The following is an 18,204-nucleotide window of genomic DNA, read 5'->3' as shown; positions in this document are numbered from 1 at the left end:
CACTTACTTGTATCCCACATTGATTCTACATGTAAGAGTGCAGACATCTATTAAATCTGGAGGCTAGTCTCTCATCTAAACTTTCTGTCAGTACTCACATTCATCCCTCACCATCATGCCACTTACCAAAAATAAGACTTCTTATGCTGAGGTGCTTCGTAAGTCTCTCTCCAAATCTTGTAGCCTCTGAGGCTTAAACCAGTCACATATATTCTTTTTAGCACTACAAAAATATTACACTGTGCAAATTCAGCACTCTTCACTACAAGCACTGCCGTCAAGGGTCACTCGCCTCTCTGTCTTGAAGCCTTAAGGCCAGTCCAGCCAGTAAATTCACATGGAAATGTCCTAGCCATAAGTGACTGAATAGTTAAGACACAGACTCACCACCTACTAGGCCAGGCAAGGAAAAGTGACTGTGAGCATGTCCTTCATGGATGCATCTGCAGTCTCACAAGTGGGGTTGTCCCATGCGTCAAGCAGCCCTTCAGTCGGCCCGATTCCAAAGTCCGGGTCCGTCGCATTGATGTCGTCGCACTTCACCCTCTGTCATCTCTGTTGGTCTTGGTAAAAAAGCACGCCCCGGCGCCTTTCTTGTCTTCTCGCCCAGCGAAAGCTGCGTGAAGCAGAAGTGCGGGTGGTCGGCCGGTCGGTTACGGAGAAATTGGCTACCGAATACTAAACCTAAAGTTACCCCGCTAAAGACTCCTTTCTGCCTCTCAGCTGTCAGAAAAAGTTAATAATTTAATAATAATTGTTTACAAACAACTCCTCATAAAGATTTCCACTCCACTCTTACTGTTTGTTTAGTCCCCCACAATACAGCGTAGCAGCCTGTTACGACCTCCTTCTCCGAGCCTTTTAACGCAGCTTAGTGGTCGGAGTTTGGGAACAGTTTTTGATTACTGATTTTTCACACATTGGCCATGTCGCCCTCCGACACCTTTGCCAAAAAAACGCGATAAAGAGAGCGCGACCGTGATCCGATGGTTTGGCGAAACCAAAGCCTAAACAAACAGCCGAGTGTCTCGGTTCGGCTGAAACAACTGATCAAAGTACAGCTGAATCTAATCTATCTCTACAGGCCCTGCCTATTGTGATTGAACCAACCTCTTATTGACCTGTTACCCATTGAACCATTCCTTGGATGTCTCTTGGATGTCTCTCACTCTCTAAGGCCACAACAGCCTTGTCAGCCTCCATGCCACCATGGGAACTAAAGCAGCCAAAGCTAGCAGCCAAAAAATTTAAAAGCCTTCTACCAGGCCCTCTAGCCAACCTTTCTAATGCTAGTATTGGCAGAAGATTTTGGCAGAAGATTTTAATTCTCAATCTCATCAAATCTCTACCCAGACAGAGGACACTCCTCTCCCTGAGGACCTAGGGCAGAGCCCTGAGAGCAGGTCCTCCTGTGAGATGAATGATGATTCAGAGCCAGAGGCCCACTGAGCCAGTTTGAAATCATTTGAAGATTTGATCTGTTCAGCTGCTTCTCCTCCAGAAAGATTTCCCTTTTCTCCAACCTTACATGCCATGCCCTTACATTTTCAATGGCAGCAGCAAGAAGAGCAGATTCAAGATTTTCTTAGAACCTTTAAAGACTTCAGAACCTTTCAAAACACCAGCTACCTCCTCCTGTCCTCTCCCTCCTTGCTTTCTATTGATGTCTGCTCTGCTCCAGATTCACTGCTCAGCCCTGCCTGCCCCCACCCCTGCCACCCAGACAGGGGTGCCCATCACCACCTCACACCCTTTTACAGGGCTACCCGAATCTATCCCAGGTTACAAGGCCGTCCAGGCGACCATGGCTAAAACCCTAGCCTAAAAACCCAAGCAGGTCACTAGAAAGATGGGGTAAAGGTTTACATGGGGGTAGTTCTCGGCAGTCACTCAGCTACTCTCATTTCAAGTGATACAAGCTGTCAATTTCACATGATACAATACCAAGAATTTATGCTTGATCAGTTAGCGAAAATAAGAAATATGTATTAGAGATGGTAAATAACATGCAACAGGTTAGTAACCATTCACTTAAAATTAAAATATGCCTGCCAAATGAACATACCATGATTTATTTGACATTCACAGTGATAAGAAGACATGCATGGATAAAGAACAACCTCTACGCTAAATGTTAAAGCTAACCGGATAGATTGCTACTAATAATACCTCAAGATTTGAGTATGCACAGCAGTGTTATAAATGCAGAAGAAAATAAAGAATATAAAGAAAAGCGTTAAAAAAGCCACAAGTTCAACCCCCAAGGAAGAGCAAGAACAAGTGTATACCCCAAAGGTTTCAGAGGAACTGGCCTTTCAAAGGGGGCGAAATAGAAATCCAGGAAAATTGGTCCAATCTAGAATCCAAGGTGCAGAGGCAGAAGGGCGACTAGGGCAAGGTAACAACCACACCTCCGACACAAACAACTGCCGCACAACAGCACAGCCACAGTGACTTAACCTAAACAGACCTACCAGGGGAACAACTAACAGCTCCTCTGCAAGGAAAGTTAACTTTATTTTCAAGAACTGGCACCACATAACAAAAGACAAAGTGGTTTACAAACCATGAATCAAGGTTACGATGATCCATCAACACTTAACACCAGTCAAGAGGAATGCCACATCTTTATCCAAATCAAGAAGCAGAAATACTACAACCAAATCACAAAGCAAGAAACATGAGAGAAATGGAAAAGTACACCAAAAGCAAGGCAAGGAGAGGTTCTACAACAGAGCAAAACCAAAGAAGTTAGGAAAAAGTAAGGACCAATTCACAAGAAATACAAAAAGTTGGAGACCATCATTGTACCAAAAAAAAAGTACCTGACCCTACATTGTGCAAAATTCATTCTGGGCAGAGGTGGCTGAAGTAGGAGTAGAGGCTGCAAGGGCATGCCTGCGATCCTATGTAGACAATCTGCAGAAGATGTTGCAGATTCACTGCAGGATCAATTCACTACAGATTCTCAGCATTTATCTTGAAAGGAGTCTAAACACACTAGTATTCACTCACCAGAGCATCATCTACTAGCCCTTTGCAGACAACATACCTGGCGTTACCCATATTTTTCCACTGCCTACTACAAGGGACAACAAAAGCAAGTTGACAACACTACAACAAGGGTCATTTAAACAAAGTCAGCACTACCAGGATAAAGCTAATTTAACTGGTCACAAGGACTGCATCCCACAGAAAGGAAAAGGACGGGGCCCTGAGGGTGGACACAGGGAGACAAACAGCACACAAACTGCAGAAAAACAAAAGACTTCAAACAAGACTTCTTGGCACTAACAAACAAAAAGAAAGTTAACGGCAAATCAAGGTACTGCAGAAAACAGGCTAGCAGGCATCATGCATAATTTTGGTGCCATTACCAGAACTTCATAAAGAAAAACACATGTACCTAAAGAGTATAGATCCCAACACAAACACAACCCTAAAAGAAACAGGTCCCTAATTCCATACAAAGCAAAGGATTCCTATAGTAAAATTTTTTAGGTTAGGGCGTTCCTAGAGTGGCGAGAACTTCGCCAGCAATGAACTGCATGGCCAGAATTGGAACTTCAAGATAAGCAACCAGACACATCAACATAAAATACACCTGATAAACGAGGGCAATCAAATTGGACAAAGCTAACAAAAGTCGATTGGGCCTAGGATGAACAAGACATGATGGATGTGGTACATCAACAAACAGGGTAAGACTCATTCTCCAAAGGTTCAGACATGATTTTTTAAGAAGTGGACAAGGATGATAAGGACAATCAAGCTACAGGCAATATTCATACACCAAAAGAGAAATACTCTAGCAGACATATTAAGCAGGCCCATCAGACCAACAAGTAAGAACCTGCGCACATCTTCAAGACCATCACAAAACAATGGGAGAATGATACCAAGAAAAAGGGGAATCACTCAGAATCCGCCACCTGCATAAGACTGCACAAGGACACCTGCACGTAGAGCATGGAAGAAGTACCATCTCTCCTTCCCACTTAAAGGCACACTCAGCATAAAAAAACCCACCTTCGCCTTACAACACAATTTATTATTAGGAAAGTGAGGAACAGATCAAAAAAATAACTCCAGCAGCTCAAACTGGCCAAGACAACACTGGTACCCTCTGCTGAGAACATGTCTCGAAGGAGCATGGCCAATACCGCGATGCCCTTGCCAAGGACCACCCACCACAGCACCATAAAGTGGAGAACCTGAAAGCACTACAACCCTCTGCATGGGGAGCGACATAGCAAACACTATGTAGACAACACTGGCAAGTAAAATCACATACTTCTTTCCAGAGCATGAACTTTGATAGCTCGAACTTCGCTGGAACAAAGAAAGAACTTGAACATCACAGTTGAGGAAATCATGTGTCAAAGGTGGAAAGACCCTATGTCTCTGGAGTACCTGGCTAAAACAACTAAATTTTCCTGGCCCTAAATTCTCATCAAGATACAGCAATCAGCTATTTCAGAAGAATACAGCTTTGATCCGCCAAGTTTCACACCCTTTATTCAGACAGTTTCTAAGAGGAATCAAGAATGTAAACCCCAGAGAAACCACCAGATACTTAACTTGGCTTCAAAACTACATTATAGAAATCCTGAAGTTTTCACAAGATGAACCAGCAGCAACAACATCAGACCAAAAACCCCTCTTGGAAAACTTCTTTCCCTACTATCAATTACTTCAGCAAGGAGAAAGAATGAACTACAGGCTTAATGGCCACCAAACCCTTCTTGGACTCCACCAAGATAGAGTGTCCGTGAGGACTAAAGAAACTTTTTTAGCGGGCGGCAGTAGCCAGGGTGTCCTTAAAACCAGGCAAAATCTGTACCTCTACTGGTTCAAAACCACAAAACAGAGGTTTCAGAATTGCATACCTTAATAGTGTATAGACCCAAACTACTACTATACTTGGACAGAACCAAAAGCAACAGAAAGACAGACAACCTTTTTAACAATATATGCAGCAGGAAGGAAAGAAAGAGCTATTTCAAACCCTACTTCTCCACTTGGACAGGAAATATGATTCCGAAAGACTTACCAATTCCATGGAACCAGGCAATCACAGAACTTACCTTCTGACCCAACCAGACCAAGCAGCCAGACAATCAAACTTCTTACGGTGGCAGCCAAAGACATTATTGGCTGACTACATGGACCAAAACCTGCATACATTTGCCAGAGCTTATAATACAGCCTTTCCATTCCTACCAGAGCGACCAGCACCCACTGCTGTACTGCAAGGACCCCTATGAGGTGGCTACTCTTCCTTTATCCTCCTCCCTAGAGTGGCCCCAATTCTGCCCAGTTGTAACCACTACCACTACAGGTACAAGAGGACATAGTACAGTTTTCTACCTACCTATAATCCTCATGTCGAACTAGATAGGCTCTACTATCAACCAGCTACAATGTCCTTCCCCTCATCATTACTCTTTGCCTCTATATTCTGTAAGCTAACTGGTGGGGATGTTTTTGTAATTGTATTTGTTTGTATACATCATCATACCCTCCCTATTTTTCCTTTACCTATGCTTTTGGAAACCCCCCTTAGGGGTCAAAATTTGAGCGGCCTTCCGTCCTCTGTAGTACTTACTGGGGCAGACACACTGATACTTATAGTGTGTTTGCTGATGCTTTTTAGTTTTGGGACCACTTCCTGTCAAATGCCAGAATTTGACAGGTTACTAGATATTCAGTTCCGTAGTACACATATGACAGGGTTGTTGTACATGTGGATGTGAACAGCTTGAGACAGGTCTCAGATCCTTGGTTTATATGACGATAGATATATTGGAAATTTATGAACATGAACTTGTGGCTGGTATTCAGGTAGTCTTGAGTAGCATCATACCCTCACCAAGAATGATACTGCTGTACAGACAAAAATTGACTTTCATAATTGGCTGAGTTAATAGTGTCATTCCAAGGTGCTCCGGTAGGTGCCTTTTCAAAGGGAGGTTACATGCTATTATAACTGCTTTGCAAGGGATGGCATTCACCTTACAACTTTCTTCACCTTCCCCACCCACTGTCAATCTGCTATGTCTCGCAACATAGTAAAGCTGAACATAAAAAATGTAAATGTAGCACTGATCAGCATTACAGCCCTTAATGAAAAAAAAAATTGTGCTCCGTACAAGCCAACCTGTCCCTAGAAAATACTCGCGTCTGTGCTGTCACTGAAACATGTTTCTAGTGCATTAGCACCAACCACTTCAGTTCATAATAAGTACGGGAGTGTCTATATTCCTCAGTTTCTCCATCACATCTAAGCAGGATAATGAGCTGGAACTCCTTTGAATCCTATTAACTCTCACTAAGACTTCCTACCACATACTGGTTAACTACAGTATCCCCGTGAAATATTCTACCAGTGAGTTTCATGTAAACAATCTTGAGTCCCTTACTGTAGAACTAATAACATTATTCTGTAAATTAGAAGACGTATACTATTGAAAACAAATATGCACAATGCTTCCTAGACTTCATTAATCACTTGATTACATAGTTCACTCCCCACCAAGGGAAAAAATTTACTTGACCTAATCTTCACAATTATTGCACCACTGTGCTGTGTACCTGTAGATATCCCCATCACTGGATGGGTCGGACCCCTACTTAATGGTCTTCACCATTGGAACCTAAATCAAAATGCCCAAAGATCCTTCGGTACTTGCGTATTATTGCAACCACGTTCCAAATATCTCACGGATTGTACATGCAGTGCTCAGAAACTGCAATGAGCAGGTCGCAGATCCCATAACTACCCAAACTGGTAGTAATGTCTTTTATATACATATATATATATATATATATATATATATATATATATATATATATATATATATATATATATATATATAAGTACCGTTGTTTGTTTTGTGATACTTAGAGACATCATTAACAAATGGTAGTGTGGGAAAAGGAAAGCAATGTAGCTGGTCTGTGGGTCTTTACTGAAATTCAATAAAATAATAGATAGTGGCATACCCCTCAACCTCTTAGCACAAAAAACCTGAACAAAGCGTGACAGAACGGAGGAAAAGTCCCAAAAATAGAGACAGATAATAAAAAGCGCCCTGAAACAACAGTACTCACATATAAGAACTCACTCTACTTTTACTGTCCTTATTACTAGCAATTTGGGTAGTTATGTTATCTACAACCTGTTTGTTGTGGTTTTTCAGCACTGCATGTGCATCTGTGGGATGTTTGTAACATGTTTGGGCCTCTTTAATTCAAAAACTTTATCTGTTATACATATACCCAGTGAATTTTGTTTTAACTAAAAGGAGGAGACTATAAACGCAGTACTTGATGAGTATTTCAGATCATCCGAGCTTGGTGGGTCTGTCAAAGATAGTCAAAGCCTCTTTTATGAAATCTACAACCCACCTGTAAAGTTGAGAAATAATCAAGAAAGCACCACACTTCCAAACAGAAATGTTATGCCAATGAAATATTTTTGTAATAGGTTCCCAAAAAGTTAGAGCCCCTGTACAGATTTTGCTACTCCTCCCTCAACCTTGGTCCCTGTCTGTTAATGTTATGTACAGAGCTGTCTGATAAACCTGGAGTTTACATCCTGTCTCATGAAAAGTTAAATGTTAAGACCAGGATAGTATCGTCTTTTAAGAAGCTGCCAAAAATCGGTGCCAGGCAGGTATCTAGAATTAAATGAAAGGCATAGTCATGATTTTCACAACTGGGTTGCCACGTGAAGGGCATGTCAATATATCAAGAGTGAGTTGTTCCTGAAGTGGTTGCGATAATACGTAAATACCGATGTTCATCGTGTTTCACTGTTGCAGTTATTACACTTGGGTTATCCTGCTGGCAGGTGACCCGCAGTCGGCCCGAGTTCCAAAGTCTTGGTCCGGCGTCGGTTGCTGTTGCCTCTTCCCTGATCTTCAACCTGCCCTACCTTCATAGCTCCCAGCCATTTTCATTTACTGCAAATTCTGCAGAGCTGGAAGTTTCGGGCAAGTGGCGGTACAAGAGGAAGCACGTGGATTCTCTCCAGCTATCCCTCACTGAAGATACTGACCTTGAGGAAGGAGAGGGGTCCCCAAGTCACAGACTTTGGAGGAGTCATTATTTTTGGAGGACTTTGGGATGGGCCCATCTGCATTCTAGGTGGTCCCCTCTCCGGATGCCCTTATTGACTTGATGTCCCAGCCAGTGGCGAAGGAGCCAGGTACAGTGGAACCGATCCCTAAGAAACTGAGTAAGATTGTCACCCTGCCAAGAACGTGCAACGCTGGAGTGAGGGTCCTGCTATTGATGTAATTGTGGTGGCGGTAGCAGTGCCACTAAGAAGGACATCTCTGAGGAGAGTTCCTTGGTTCATCTCCCAGTTAGGGATTCTCTGGTGATGGACCAATTGGGAAGTGCTCCTACTCCTCAGCCAGGTTCACAATGAGGGTGTTGAACTATCTCACTGATTCAACTGGACTTCAATTTAAAATTGTGTCTGAAGTGTCAAAGCTAGTTAAGATACAGCAAACTCTGGAGTCTCAGAAGACTTTGGAGACTCAGTTGTCCACCATCCAGTCTGTTGCTAACCTGTCAATGTGGATACTGTCAAAAGTGCCTGATGACACATTATGAGCCTCTGGCACTGGCATTGCCATGCATTGCCATGCTAGAATGAAGCTGTTTAATTTTGCAACTGCTTCAGGGAGTCATTTATTAATGCCCCCTTTGATAGCTCTTCACCTTTTGGGCCTAATTGTAAGGACACACTGACCAGGAATATGATTTCTGCCATTGGAGTACGTTTTGCTGCCCTTAAATGGACCTTCTGCCATAACCTGAAGGAGATAAATGCTTACATATTTTTATTTATTTTTTTGATTGATAGGAAATCACAGCAGCCTTTTCAGGAAGCTCTTTCTGAAGTTCCTCTTGTGGCATGGATGGTCACCACAATAGGTTCCACCTTCATGGCAGTAGTGGTCCACAGAGCCAGAACTTTCTTGGAGCCTTCTCCAGGAGGCTCGTTCAGTGACCCTAAGAGGTTGCCAGACTGTCCATCTCTGGAGGCATTTAGGGGTCGTTTGTATAACCAGAAACTTGGGAGGCCATCATCTAGGATGTATGGGTGTTAAGGGTTATATCCAGAAGCTGTATACAATTATATTTTTGGAAATTTAAATACCAGACACCTTCCAGACATGCTACCCTGTTAGAGAAGAGATGCAGCCTTCAAAATGCAGAAGCTGTTAGTAAATAGAATTGTCCAAGAGGTCCCACCAGACCAATGTGGATCTAGGATGTAGTCAAGGTTCTTTTTGGTTCCAAAGAATAATAAGGACCTTGAACCAGTCCTGGATTTGAGAAAGTTGAATCATTTTGTAAGACAGACCAGGTTCTGGATGGTCACAGTGCACTCCATTCTGCCTGTTATGAGGAAAGATGACTGGATGTGCACAATCAACCTCTAGGATGCCTACCATCACATAAATTTAGTGAGGCAGTCCAGGATGTTTCTGCACATCTGGCTGGGATCCAATCATTTCAGAGTACTGCATTTGATCACAACCCACCGCACCCCTGCCCAGGTGTACACAAAGTGTATAGCAGTTGTGGCAGTCTGTCTCATGATGCAGGTGTTCCAGGTCCTTCCTTACTCGGATGATTGGCTTGTAACCTCCTCCACGAGAGCATCAGTAGTCCGAGTCAGGGACATCTTACTCTAGCCATGCAGCTCCTTTGGTATCACAATCAGCTATTAGAAGTACAGAGTTTTCCTTGTGCAAACGTTGGAGTACATAGGCTGCCATTTAGATACAGTTTTTCAGATTGCAAGATTCCCATTTTCCAGAGTGTTGACCCTGTGGTGTCTAGCCTTTTCCTTGCTCTCTCACCGAAACCCCCTGGCTTCTCTTATTCTCAGACTTAGAACGTATGGCAGCCACCATCTGCTTGTTTCCCCTAGTGAGGCACCACATGAGAGTTCTGCAGTGGACAGTGTTTGTGCACTGGTGTTACTCGAAACATACAGTGAAGTTCCCCATTGTGTTGTCAAATGTCTGCAGAGATGTATCAGGTGGTGGTGGTTGGATTCTCCCTTATTGTCCACCAGGAGAAAGTTTGTTCTTCCCTCCCTTTTGGTCACAGTAACAACAGGTGTCTCTCTTCTTGGGGGGGGGGGGTATTTCAAAAGGAGGATGCACAGGGGACCTGGTCCAGTATTGTGACCAATCTTCACATCAGCATCTTTGAGATGAGTGTGTGTCTCCTTGCATTGCAGGCCTTCCAGGACATTATTCCCAAGGGTGTGATTTCAGTTCAGACCAACAACATGTCTGTCGTTTGGTATCTGAACAAACAGGGGAAACCCATTCATATCCTCTGTCAGCAGACCATGAGTGTCTGGCAGTGGGCAATTTTGTATAAATGGTTTCTGGTTGCAATGCACATCCCTGGAAAATCAACATATTGGCTGATAGTTTGAGAAGGAACATTTTCTTTCTACACAGGTGATCCCTAAATGCAAGAGTTGCCACTCAGATTTTTTTGGCATTGGAGCATGCCATATTGTGATCTGTTGACCTCCCCATCCAACACCAAGTGCAGCAGCTATGCAGATTTCAGGAACACTCACCCAAGGATGCACTTTTGTATGCTTGTCCCCCATATCTTCTGTATGCCTACCGTCCAATCCTGCTGATAGTAAAGTTGATTCAGAAGGCAGCCCATTTGCAGAGTGACTGTGATCCTCATTGCCCCCCTTTTGGCCTCATCAGCTGTGGTCCCCCTTTCTTTGGCCTCTTCTGAAGTACCTCCTTGAGTCCTGGATCCCATTCTGGATCTGATTTCTCACCTAGTGGGTTTAGATCTGCCCGCTCTTCATAAGCTCAAGTTGACTGCATGGATTCTTCAGTTTTCCTGATGGCCAGAAATCCCAAGCCTTCAGAAAGAGTAGTACATATATTGTCTTCTTCAAAAATGTCTATGCATAGGGTGCATGCTAGTAAGTGAAAACACTGCTGGGCTACCTCTTAAAGGTTTGGATGACTTAGAAGGCCCTTTGCAGGTGATTCTAGACTTCTAGCAGATTTATGCAACTCAGGATTGAGTTATTCTACTGTTAGGGTTCATTTGGCAGCTATTTCTTGTTTTTACATTGGTACAGGCAATACGCTTTTGGCTGCCCTCAAAATTTCAAAGATTTTCCTCAGGGGGTGCTTTTTTGTTGTGTCCTCTGGTCCAGGACCCTGAACCACCATGGGATTTACCTTTCATGCTTCAGGTGCTGTAACTCCATTTGAACCTTCTGCTAAAGCTGACTTGAAGTTATTGTCTTGGAAGACTTTATTCTTAGTGGCTGTTATTTCTACCATGCATGTGTCAGAACTGCAGGCTCTTTCTTCAGCACCTCCATATTTGGTCTTTCATAAAAACAAGGTGCCCCTCCTCATGGATTCTGCCTTTCTCACTGAGGTGGTTATGGAGAACAATTTAAATCAGTCCATTCACTTATCAATGTCCTTTCCTGAATTTTCCAATGAAGGGGAATATTTACTGCGTCATCCTGATGTCCAGAGACAAATTAAGGTTTTACTTGGGCATAACCAAATCTTTCAGAAAGTCTAAACAGTTTTGTTTCATTTTAAAGGCCCAGTTGGGTGTGCCACTTTCTAAGGGTAATCTCTTCCAGTGGCTGTCTAATTGTATTTCCTTTCAATGTAGTATGAAAGGTAAGCCCTTGCATTGCAAACCAAAAGATCATTCTAGTAGAGCTGTGGCAACTTCTGCAGCTGTCTTCTCCAAAGCTGCTTTGTATGTTTATGCAGCTGCTACTTGGGTGGGTCCTCACACATTTGTGTCCCACTTCAAGTTAGACATTCATTCAAGATCCAGAACTTATTTGGTCCACCATATTCCACAATATTCTTCCATAAGAGCTCCCTAGGGTTTATGTGGCTGGGCACTCTGTCCCGCAGGTTGAATCCAGTCTGAAACGATAACATCTTTTACTAAAGTTATGTACTTACCTTAATGATAGATCCATATTGTCTCTTTCTATCTGATTCAGCCTTCCCTCCAGTCTACCCCACCATTATGGCAAGTTTCTTGATCATGGGACTACCAGGTCAGGGAGGTTGAATTTCCTCCTTTATTGAGGCCTTTAACATAATTATTTATTTTATTTACCATTTGTTTACCAGGAAATTCTGACTGGGTCAGGAACCCATTTTCAGCAGAAGGCTGGGGAGAAAAGTTCAAAATGATACATAAAAGTTAAGACATTATGCACAAACAAGACAGTAGCAAGTATTAAAGCACACATTAAATAAATAATGAATACTAAATAAGTATAGAGATGGATACAATAATAAAACATGTACTAGACAGGCACTACTAAATAAAAGTAATGTGTTAGATTACAACTTTTTTTTTTTTTTATCGGGTAGGATTAAGATAGAGTGAGAGTCAGGCAGAGGGTCAGAATATTAGAAGCAAGCATATGATGTTCTTCATGTTTCACTATTGCAGTCATCACATTTGGATTATCTGCCTGCAGGTAGCTCTCAGTCGGCCTAAATACCATCGTCTTGGGATTTTGGCGTCGGTTGCTGTCACTCCTTCCATAACAACAGGTTATCAGGGGTATAAAACATGCAGTTGATGCCATTACTTCAGCTTTTCTTGCCGTGCAGTGTCCAAAGCAGAAGCAGTTCGCAAGTGCCAGTCGACCAACTCCTGAAATTTTAATTTTTCGAGTTTCAGACCTGAAGTCTTCTAAAAGATAAATACCCTGTTGGGGATCCTTTTTTATTGCTCTAACCGATGTCAGAAAAAGTTAATAATTGTCTTCCCTGTGGAAAGCAAATACTTCACAGAGATTTTCATTCTTACTGCGTCACATATTTAGGCCCAGTCCACGACGTACCTCACTGTTTTGTGCCTTATTCAACGCCCGAACTGTTCGTCATCAGGCCATTTTTGTCGCTAAATTCTTTCACTCTCGTTCTCTGTATTCCGAAATGGCTTCGATAAGTCATCCGACTACCGATCTTCTGAAGAAACATAAGGATAAAGACAGAGACAGACAGCATAGGTCCAAAACTGCCGACAACGCTTCCGTTAAGCTAGTCGACAGTCCTCCGGTACTCCGTGAGGTGTTTTCGCAGCCCCTGGTACCCGCTTCTACAGATTCGCAGGCCTCGACTGAGACCCATTCGGAGTCCGGTATGCCGCGAGATGTTTCTTCGACTATGGAACCTGCAGATGTCTTTACCTTGGGTGGGTCCGGAGCCGCTGTGCAGGCACCGGCTACTGAGGGTGTATTCAGGCCTTCCGATTTTCATATTAAACCGACGACTTCGTTTCAAACCAAAAATATTGAATTTCTCAGGCCCAGAGTTCACACTACGCCTAGGAAACAAGACGACCAAAGCACATTCTCAGGCCGACATGCCTCAGAAACAAATGCTTAGAATGGCTGAAGATCTTATTACTTTAATTAGGGGAAGCCAGCCTTCCCCCTCAAAAAGACCAAGAACTGATTTTCTTTCTGATTCTTCAGATCATGAGTCTGTTGACTCTGAAGCTTCTGATTACCAGGACATTCCCTTATCTACCTGTGGGGATTCTGATGCAGAGGATTCCATTCTCTCTGCTTCCCCACCAGAAAATTTTTCTTTTGGTGAAACCCTGCATACCCTTAGAGAGCATTTCTGCTGGGAGTGCCAGGACTACCCACAATCCAAAAAGAGACTCGGGGAATTTTTAAACTTGCCTCAGTACAGGCCTCTAGCTATACGTCCTGTTCTGGAAATTGTAGATGATGTCTTCTTGGAATCCAGCCTTACCCCTGATACTTTGCCTCCAGCTCCCAGGAAACCTGACTGGTACTACAGAGTACCTGACTCCTACAAATTCCTCTTTAAGAATACTACTGCGGATCCAGAGACCATTTCCCAGGGACCTAAAGGCATTAAGGCTACAACAGCCAAAAACCCTACCCCTTCGGACAGGGACTCTAGGGCTTTAGACAGATGGGGTAAGAAGGGTATACACCTCTGCTACTCTTGCCATCAGAGCTTTAAATTGCCAGTTTCAGATGTTATAAAGTATCAGCAACATGTTATGGAGCTAATTAAACAGAAAATTATGTTTATTCCTGATTGTGCAGAACATAAAGATTTACAAGAGTTAATGCAGTCTGCTAACCCAGTTGGAAAACATACTTTGCAATGTGGTTTTGATGCCTTAGAAGAATCTTGCAGGGCTGCTGTCACTGGGTCTGTTCTTAGAAGGCATACTTGGCTTAAGGAACAAATCTTGCCAGACCATGTCAAAGCAAAATTACTAGATGCACCATTAAACCAAAAACGCCTGTTTGGCAATAAAGCAGAAGTCGTCCTCAAAAAGATGGAGGAAAAAGCTAAATCTATGCAAATTGTTAAAGATTTCCTACAGGTACAGCCACCTAGATTCAGTAGGCATTGGCCTTCTAAAAACTGGTCCTTTCCAGTCCCTCCCAGACCTTCTCAGTCCAAACCCAGGGGCAGCAGACCACCAAGATTACAGTCTCAGTGTATGCATAATGGAGTGCTCAGTCCCACCTGTAAAACAAGGAGTAGTAAGCCACCATCCTGTGGTAAAATCTCGCAATGACTTATCCCTAACTCTTCCAAGCCTTGCCCAAGTACTTGCACCCTTAGGAGGAAAACTTGCCTTGCATGCAAAAAAACTGGGAGTACATCACCCAGGACAGAGGGGTCTTCAACATTGTATCCCAGGGATACACATTATACTTCCACTCCCTGCCAACCCCAAGCGTTTGGCCAGACCTTCCCCCAAACCATTGGGCAGAGGCCCAAAAATAAGTACTTTCTCTTCTCAGTATCAAGGCTATTCAACCAGTCCCAGCAGAGCAAAGGGGACAAGGTTTCTACTCCAGACTGTTTCTGGTACCCAGAAAAGAAAACTCTTGGTGCCCTATCCTTGATCTGTATATTCTCAACATCTTCCTGGTGGTCCCAAGATTCATAATGCTTACTCTCCAACAGCTTCTTCCTATGCTAGCCAAGGACTCCTGGCTAGCCACCCTAGACTTAAAAGAAGCTTATCTGTACATTCCCCATAAGGGAATCTTGCAGGAAATATCTACGTTTCAGAGCAGGCTCTATGCACTATCAGTTCTCTGCACTTCCCTTTGGCTTATCTACTGCGCCCAGGGTATTCACAAAATGCCTAGCTCCAGCCATTACATATTGCAGGCAGAGAAAAATTCAAATTTACCCATACTTGGACGATTGCCTGATTCAGGCGGACAGTCAGGAATTGCTACTCCAGCACCTGACATTTGTAAAAGACTTAACTTCACTGGAGTACACCATTAACGGAAAAAAGTCACATCTGGTACCCAGCCAACAGATTGTATTCCTGGGAGCAAGCTTGAACACAATTTCCCAGATGGCATTCCTCACTCCAGAAAAACAAAGTTATTTGACAAACTACTTCAATCTACTGGACACTAAAACCCAGCTATCTGCAAGAAAAATACTACAAGCCCTAGGGTTCATGGCCTCTTGCATTCTACTAATTCCATATGCAAGACTGCATATGAGGAAACTTCAGTGGTACTTAAAAAGTCTCTGGTGTCAACATTCTCAGGACCTGGAAACAATGATTCCTATTATTCCTTGCCTAAGGGCAGAGTTCCTTTGGTGGGCAAAGGCTTGCTACCACAACAAAGGACTCCCTTTCACTCAACCCCCTGCCGTCCAAACCCTAACAGATGCATCAGACTATGCATGGGGTCTCGCATGGCAGGACATTGCATTCAAGGCAAATGGAACCAAAAGCAAATGCACCTGCATATCAATTGAAAAGAAATGTTAGCTGTACAGAATGCTCTGACAGCCTTCAAATGCCGTAGTCTTCCAGGGCAATTATTGGTAAAGACAGACAACACCACAGTTATGTGGTACATAAAGAAGCAGGGGGGAACCCATTCCTACCCACTCTGCAGGTTAGCCATGGCTCTGTGGAACACAGCCTTAAGCAATCAAGTGCACCTGCAAGCTCAATTCCTGCCAGGCAAACTAAATTCACTGGCAGATGACTTAAGCAGAACTCTAATGGACCCACACGAGTGGAAACTGGAACCCAAATCATTCAAGCTTCTGATCCACAGGTGGGGAGCACCAGAGGTGGACCTCTTTGCTTCCCCTCAGAACTATCAATTTAGCAAATATTGTTGAATATATATGTTGAATGTTCTTTTAATTGTATATGCTTTGGATGATTTTAAAAATGGAGTCAATTTAATTGTTTTATTGAATGTGTTAATTGATTTGAATAGTATAAAAGGTTGGGTAGTATTCGGGTATGCATCTCCATCTGAGGAAGTCTTCTAAGACGAAAACGCATTGTATTAGTGAATTGCGTTAATGTTCCAGTGATTTTTGTGGATCGAAAAGTTATTTGTGTTTGTGCATTTTGGAACTGTGGACTGAATATGTTCCAGTGATTTGTGGACTGAAAAGTTACTTGTGTTCGTGTATTTTGGAACTGTGGGCTGAATAGTCAACTTTGGAATAAAGTACGTGCTCAAAGTACGTAGTTCAAGTATTTTTGCCTCTTTAGACTGCTCTATTGGTGATTTGTTGGTGTTGAACTTTTGAGCAGTTTTTTCCATTTCATTATTGTAGCAAATATTGCACCAGAACTCCCCACACCCAAGTATGGAAAGTGTATGTCCTGTCCTTTACATGAGAAAACCTCTCAATCTATGCCTTTCCCCCTCTGCCCCTCCTCTCGAAGGTTCTACTAAAGATCAAAGAGGACAAGCCAAGGACATTCCTGATTGCACCAGACTGGCCACACCAGCACTGGTACCCACTTTTGCACAGTCTGACAGTACTGCCACCATGGCACCTGCCTCAGACCCCCTCCCTGCTGTCCCAGCAGGAGGGCCAGATTTTGCATCCTCAGCTACAAACCCTGAACCTAGCAGCCTGGCTCATCCCCTGAAGTCATCACCAGCAACCCTCAGTAAACAGGTGCTGGATGTCATCCTTGAGGCAAGGAGGCCTAGTACTAGAAAATCTTATTCAGAAAAGTGGAAAAATACTGTTCTTGGCGCCAGTCTCAAGGAATGGGCATAACTGTGCCCAGCTTACCTCATATACTAGATTACTTAACAGAAATGCTCCACAAAGGCCTATCCTTCTCTTCAATTAAGATTCATGCCTCTGCCATCTCAGCTCATTATAATACTGAGCCACCCTTCTCCTCTCATCCTCTGGTCAAACAGTTCCTGAGAGGAGCCAAAAATTTAAGACCCCCCCAGGTGAGCTCACACTCCAGCCTGGGACCTTAACTTTGTATTGGAAAAACTCGCGCTTCCATCTTTTGAACCTGCTCCTGTCCTGTAAAACAGCTTTACTTCTAGCCATCACGTCAGCAAGAAGAGTGTCTGAATTGCAAGGCCCTTATGGCCGTGGAACCCTTCATTATCTTCCATGCGGATGGGGTTTCCCTCAGGACTAACCCATCATTTATGCCCAAGGGTGGTATCTAGTGTGGTTTTAAACCAATCCATTCATTTGCCAACCTTTTTCCCTAATCCTCAGAATAAAGGGGAAGGATCCTGCACTCCCTGGACATGCACAGGCAGTTTAGGTTCTATCTGGACAGGACTAAACCTTTCAGGAAATCTGACTAGCTTCTAGTCAGCTGTGCTACAGGGGCAGAGGGCAAGGCCATTCCAAAGCAAACCATTTCTAAATGGATAGCACACTGCATCCATTTCTGCTACAAACACCATGGGAAACCTACCCCACAGAGGATCAGAACACATTCCACTAGGGCTACATCAACCTCTACAGCATTTCTCAGGGGAGTTCCCTACCAGGGACATCCTGGAAGCTGCAACCTGGAGCTCTCTACACACCTTCACCAAGCATTACCACTTACCTATATTTTCTAAATCCAGAGCTGGATTTTGCCACAGCAGTCTTACAGGGCCTGCTTGCCATCCCTAATGCTTCTTGACTGCCTCCACCCATCCTCAGCTTTGGGAATCAACCCAAATGTGATGACTGTAACAGTGAAACATGAAGAACATAGTACAGTTGTGTACACTTGATGTTCGAGTGTATTCACTGTTGCAGTCCTGGTTACCCTCCCTCCAGCCCCCTGACTTCTCTATACTTCTACCTATTC

General features: G+C 43.4%; 1 protein-coding gene across 2 annotated transcripts in view; it reads left to right on the top strand.

Moving 5' to 3' along the window:
- The window catches only part of PLAA (phospholipase A2 activating protein), a 749,216-nt gene that overhangs the window by 414,971 nt on the left and 316,041 nt on the right, over nt 1-18,204 (top strand). The gene's annotated exons all lie outside the window — the stretch shown is intronic.

This window comes from Protopterus annectens, chromosome 2.part0, assembly GCF_019279795.1.
Source record: "Protopterus annectens isolate FY-2018-M chromosome 2.part0, PAN1.0, whole genome shotgun sequence".
Taxonomy (NCBI): domain Eukaryota; kingdom Metazoa; phylum Chordata; order Ceratodontiformes; family Protopteridae; genus Protopterus; species Protopterus annectens.
The sequence above is the reverse complement of the archived record's forward strand: the minus strand, read 5'-3'. Positions and strand labels throughout refer to the sequence as shown.